The following is a 6,000-nucleotide window of genomic DNA, read 5'->3' as shown; positions in this document are numbered from 1 at the left end:
ATTATTACGCATGAATTGTTATTCAGAAAACCGGTACGGTTTGGAGGACAACACTGTGGAGCAGGCGACTTAAATGGCACAGAGAGAGGCAATTTGATCACCGCTGGAGAGTTGAACCACCGGAAAGGTGGCCACTGCAGATTCCCAAATATTTTGAGATGCCCAACACAGAAAGCAGTCGCAAGAAAGAAAGCCACAGTCAGAAACACAGAGAGTGGTGGAGATCCTGAAAAAAACCACCCGATCAAGCTGGAAGGAAGAATCAGCAACATGACAGCGAAGATCCTGGAATACATCCAGGACAGAGATGTCCAACTCCAATCCTCATCTTGGTGATGATTGGCTTGTCCAGAGCTGATATAGATGGAGAGTGACCTCCAAACCATCAAGGAATCGTTCATTTGGTTCAGGCATGTTGAACCAGGGAAACGTCTGCAACAGGTGTCCAATTTTTAATTCACTTTGCAAAGCTGTTTATAGCTTTTGTGTCCATGTGAGCGACCTGGTTCCAAACAACCCACAGGCAGCCAATGAAAGAAAGGCCATTGTCTCAAATGCGCAACATTTGGTTCATTGAAAAATCCAAACCTATTCCAACCCTGGGCCGCACTTGATGCTATTCCAGATTCAAAATTCTCTGAATTTGATAATGACACTTTCACTCTAAATACGACTTTACATTTATGACAAAACTGCAGCACTAACGACACTACCACGCATCTTTCTGCTTCCCTAGTCAAACTTCTGGACGAGTGGCAGGGATTAGTAGATTCAGACAGAGGAGGGAGGGAGGTCTCCGTGCCCCACTTTCTGCTGCAAGCCTTAAATGGCTTGGAGCTGGCTGCACCGGTGCCGTTTCTTTGTTCTTCAGGCATCAGCCAAAGACTCACAGCGATGTCTCCTGTTCAACGAAAAACAAGCCTCAGCGGTGCCGCCTTTTGGCTCTGAGGCGGTCACGGGTTTTGGTCGACCCGGCTGCTTGTTGTTTGGGTTTATTCGGAGCGCTGACACGATCCCGAGGCCGACCCGACTGGCGCGTTCCCAGTCGGGTGTTCTCTCCGTTTTGCGTGTCCGTGTGGAAGCTGAATCACGGTTGTCTTAAAATTAAAAGTCAGTGAGATATACATCTCTCTGGGATCAGGTTGGCCTGAGACTGACGAAATCTAAAAATATGATGAAAGCCGATTAAGCTTAATCAGTGCAGTCGTGGATGTGGACCGCAGAAAAAATTGCAGTACTTGAACTCCACGCTTTGCTGATGAAAAGAAGTAAAATAAAAAAATGAAACGGAAGGCAGATGACACAATGGGGACCTCTGAGTCATAAAACTGTCTGCCAAGTGAATGAATCTATAAATAAACACATTGCTCAGTTGGTAGGTCACAATTTTCAGTATCTCGAAGGTATTTTTTTTCTTCTAAACAAGCGCACAGCTGAAATATGAAAAAAATAAAATGATGTGGGGGTGGGGGATACTCGCTTCAGGCAGAAATGAACCCTTTAAGCCCAAAGTTTCAAATCTCTGCTTTAATATCTTTGCTTGTTTCAATTGTACGCGTTTCTTTAATTGTCCTGTGAGTAAATATATTTGCCCATCTATCCATAACAACTGGAACTTCTAATAGCTAGTGCGTTATTTTCGCAATTTACCATCTACTAAAAGCGGGCCTCTCAGATTCATTTCAAATTACCGTAATAACCCGATAACTGGCTGGAAAGCGCAACCCTTCCAGAAACAGCTGGAATTTTTCAGGTGGCGTCGCGTTATTACGGTCCTCACAAATTGGCTGCGTCATTGCCGATACGTTCGGCCCTAAACACCCCCCTCGCTTATTTAACGTTCGTCCTGCGATTTCTCTGAAGTGCAGGGAAGTCAAATGTCGAGAGAGAAACAAAAGACGAACACTCGGAGGAGACGTGACTCGTCTGAGGGAAACGGCGCGGCGACTTGGGGGCAGCGCTCGAGTCCGCCATGATTAAAGCTCCGCTTACAAACCTGCAGCCGGCACAAGACGGAGCCGCTCGCCGCGCATCACTTGTAAATTACACAACAGTGCCGCAGAGCTCCTCCAACCCCTCACAAATTAGACTTGTGATGAAATGTTTTGTTTTTGGACGGAATCCATCCCGCCGCCAGTACGAAGGCTTTCTATATGTCTTCCGGTCTGTTTGGCTTCACTTTGAGAGTGAATACCGGTGGAGGTGATGGATGCCGCTGAGAGCCAGAGAATAATTAAGATGCATTGTTCAGATTGTTTCGAAGTTGGAAGTTGGAAGAGGAAGCGGTGCATAGAAAATTCCCCCAAGACGCTAGATAGCTGACAGAAGATACTGAATATTATCAGTTTCTTCCTGTTTTGGCAGCTCTCTGTTCAAAAAATGAGGAAAAGTTTCTTCCCAACTCCACCAGAATCAGCAGAAAGTGAGACAGATAGTCATGCAAAAAAAAAAAAAAAAAAAAATAGTTACACTCTCCACAGATGATAGCTGTGAAGTTTGAGACTCTTCGGTGGCACAAAGGTGTGAAAGTGTATGAAAGTCATCACCCGAAAAAACCGTAGCAACCTGCGGAGAGTTGAGTTAGACATCCAGGTGACATGGAACAGCAGCGGAGAATTGTTTGTTGCGAAACCGCAGATGTGCCGAAAGTGACACCACAAAAACAAGACATCCTCTCAACAAAAGCGACGATGAACCAGTACCACCCGACTGTCTTTTGGCAGCGGTTTTGACATTCGTTCGGAGAGAGTGGGACGATTTCTGATGTCAAGACGCACAACCTTGACCTTTAGGGCCGGTTTAACAGCGCTAAGTTAAAGGTAGTTTTGTTTTGTTTGTTTTGTTTTGTACTGGTCTGTTCCTTTGTGTTCAAATTCAGCTGAGTTGGGCCCAAATCTGTTATTTGTTTTTTTATTTATCTTTTTTTTAATTGAAACTTGATGAAACTATTTTTAGGAATCACTGTTTCTAATTTTTGAACACCTTCTGTCCTTGTTTAAGTGTGGTCCCCCGAGCGTTGGCTCACATAAAAGCATAAAAACGCCGAAATTGAAAATAGTAGACCAGATAATAAAATCACATGAAAAGTAATTTTTATCCGTCATAAGCCTTTTAATGAAGAAGTGGCCCTCTTTCTATTCGTCATGAAATGTGTGTTTTTGCAGTCTAGCTAAATCGGAGTAAACTCCTTTCAGACTCAGTTCTTTGGTTACACGTTCGTGGGCCATTTGGGTTGAAGCCATTTAATTAGCAGGCGTTTCAAGACAAAAAATAAAAAATAGCACATAAACGGTGATATAACATTGTTAGTCTGTTTTGATCCTCGGCTTCATTTTGTCGCGTTCCAACATTCTCTGCTCCCCAGAGTCAGACTCAGCCTCTTTTCTGGTGTTGTTTTTTTCCCTGTCTGTCGCCTGTTTTCGATTTGTCCTTCCCTGATGGGTTTTTTTTCCCACTCCACACTAATTCCATTAAATTCCAACTTCATCCTCTGTCCTATCAATTTCTCCTCCTGCTATCCACTCCGGCTCACTCCACAACACATATCTGACCTCTGCAGACCTTCTCTTTTCCCGCCGTCACACCTTTTAGACCTTTAAAACCCAAACGGTCTCAGATTCACTCGTGCTTTTTCCCTTTAGCTTTTGGTTGAGACTTTTAACTTTCGGAAAATTGTCGTGTGGTTACTCCTTTGCAGTAACCAAGCAGTAATTGTATTTGGATGTGATGCTTTATTCTGATGTGACAATGAATTTTTTTTTTAAACATTCAAAAGGAAGGGCAATATGTAGAAAATATACTCCACATACGTTAATTCTTTTGCTTTTCGTTTCATACTTATTTCTCTTGTTCTTTTCTTTGTGAATTTTGAGGCTTTTCTCCTTTGTCATTCATTAATTAATCCATTAATAGTTAGAAAAATGTGTTTTGTTGTGGTTTTTTTCCCCAAAATTAAGCACATTTATTTTTGTAATTCCAAACTTCATAATAGTCAATGGAAACTCAGCTGGGGTTACAAAAAGTTGTGGGTCAAACATGACCAGTGATAAACTTACGTTGTCAGATTTTGCTAAATCCGGTAGCAAAATCAAAAGTGCTAATGTCTTTTGCAATATGTTCCACACAAACAGCAACTGAAACATTTAGTTCCTTAAAAGAAAAATGGTGGGAAAATCACCCGGCCTCCCCAATCCCTAGAGAAACCCGTAGCTATGCATTCCCCAGGTTACGTTATAGAACATTCTGCACAAGTATTGTACATGTTGCAGCCAAAAGGAAACGCTCCGTCCGTCTCTGTTTGCTTCAATGCGCTTCCTGTCCTTGGAGTCGTCGAGTCGGTCTGTTGAGGCTACGATGTGGGAGTTCAGTGAGCAGCAGCAGCAGCCTCAGTCACCGTCTCCTTTCAGATTCCACCCGCTTCCCCTCACGCTATATTTACCTGACGTTGCTGTTCATGAGATGTGACAGCCTGCCTAGCAAGTGCACAGTTGTGTGTGTGTTACCACCGTCGAGGGAATTCAGGCTCATTTTTCGAACCTTAGCAGCAACCAAACTTTTTGCTGCCCTTCTGAAGAAGCCATAATCATGAGATTATTTTTAAGCCAGTGGCATCCTTACAGTTTTGTAACCTGTTGGGATATTAAAATATTTTTTGATGTCGATGAGACATTTTAATATCCTGACGAAAGAGAAAATTGAATTAGGACAAAAAAAAAAAAGCTATCAAACCCTTTTTGTCACAAATCGACTTGTAATTAGCCACATTTTGAGAGAGCTACGTTCAGATCTGAACATGTTTTCAAAGAACTAAAGTTTCATAAAGTGCAATGAAAACCTGTAGCACTGGTTAACAGCGACTTCAGATTCTTCAAAAATAAGAAATTACAATTAAACTACTTTCTTAAAAAAAAAAACATAATTAAAGGATCTTGATTCATTACTACAGCCAGAGTTGAACCATTAAAGTTGCCTCGAGGCACTTTGAAGTGAGCAGAAGCAGCACAGTGTCTGGTGTAGGACCACCACGGTTGGGCTTTATCCCAGCTTAAAAGCTGGCCGCCCACCAGGATATCTATTGACTCTGAAGAGATTATACACAGTCTTGCAGCACTAGGGCTTAGGCTTTAAGAAACCGTAACCTTTACGAAATCCTGAAGTAACACTTTGGGTATTATGACTAACCTATAGGGTTTTTTTCCCCCCTCCAACTTGTACTGAATTTCTTACTGAGCCATACATGTTTAATCAGAAGCAGCGATGTATAGCACAAAGTTCAAAGACTTTCACCTTTAACTCCGTTTTTGCTGCCGGCCATTCTTCTCATCTACGGTTTTCCTTTTAAATATAATTTCATACAGAAGTGTAGGCAATATCTTGCTACTTTGTAAAGAGAAAGTGGGGAAAGATTAAAGCGGGGCGCCGCATCCCTGCAGTTTTCACATAATTCATGCACAGCGTCCAATCATGCTTCGATAAAGACTCAGACGAGGAGATGCGGAGAGGTAGCCGTCACATTAATAGAGTTTGGTTTTCACCTGCTGAGCATGGGGAGATGCTGCATGAGCACCGGGTAGCATTTCCTGACAGGCAGGAATGTATGCAAGAGGGTTTATTACCAACTAGCATGTTGTGAGAGGAATACCCACTTGGTGAAGTTGGGTATTAATATCTAATGTTTTCATACCTTGTCATATGGCACTAAACTATCTGATGATTTTAATCAGCAGGGAGATCCTTTCTCGTTCCCCTATTGGTTGAAACCTGTGGCCTGCTTAATAATGTGGAACATCCTTCTTACGTAGATTTCCTTTAATTGAGCTCACCAGACGAACAAATCAACCAGCTCTCTGAAATTAATTACAGAGATTCAAAGAGCCCTGACACACAATGTCATCTATAACTGTATTAGCACAACTATTTTTATCTTTATAACAATTAAATCCAATTTGCTTAATAATTTGGAACACAGTGTAGAGATGACTTATCATCATGAAATGATGG

Source organism: Poeciliopsis prolifica, unplaced genomic scaffold (assembly GCF_027474105.1).
Source record: "Poeciliopsis prolifica strain line A6 unplaced genomic scaffold, Auburn_PproV2 SCAFFOLD048, whole genome shotgun sequence".
NCBI classification, from domain to species: domain Eukaryota; kingdom Metazoa; phylum Chordata; class Actinopteri; order Cyprinodontiformes; family Poeciliidae; genus Poeciliopsis; species Poeciliopsis prolifica.
Note: the sequence above shows the minus strand (reverse complement) of the source record.